Below are 562 nucleotides of genomic sequence, written 5' to 3'. Positions count from 1 at the left end.
CCACCTCACCCCACTGCATCTCACCCTCACTCCCATCTCCTCCCCTCCCTCCTTTCTCTCAGCCTTCATGACTGTATCTATCACAAGCCTCTTTTATATCACTTTGGTTACACTTTTGGGGAATGCACGGGACAGGCGAGAATTACCAGTGACAACGATCACACGGAAGGTGGAAGATAGATGCGAGAAACAACTTTAAAATGATTATGGAAATTCTGCAAGTTAGGAGTTTGGGGAGTTTGGGGGGGGGCATCATTATCCTCCCTTCCACAGGAGGGTGCTATGACTCTTCACTGAATGGAAGAAACCTGCTCAGCAGCTTCCCCCTGAGGCATACATTGACAGATATCAGTGTCAGTCGGTGAGGCCTCAAAGTGCATGGGGGCTCAAGGGTGGAGCTGCTACATACTGCACATACAAGGGTCAGGCTTTTTCCATGAACTGTGACACTTTATCAATACACGGAGTTAGAAATAAAGTGATAAAGACGATGAGAAGTTTCAGGTTTGTCATTCCAGAGCGCTGCGTCGTAAAGACTGGAGGCCCGAGGCTTTATGGGTGG

This window comes from Haplochromis burtoni, unplaced genomic scaffold (assembly GCF_018398535.1).
Source record: "Haplochromis burtoni strain Fernald_Lab_line unplaced genomic scaffold, NCSU_Asbu1 Contig_52, whole genome shotgun sequence".
Lineage (NCBI taxonomy): Eukaryota > Metazoa > Chordata > Actinopteri > Cichliformes > Cichlidae > Haplochromis > Haplochromis burtoni.
Note: the sequence above shows the minus strand (reverse complement) of the source record.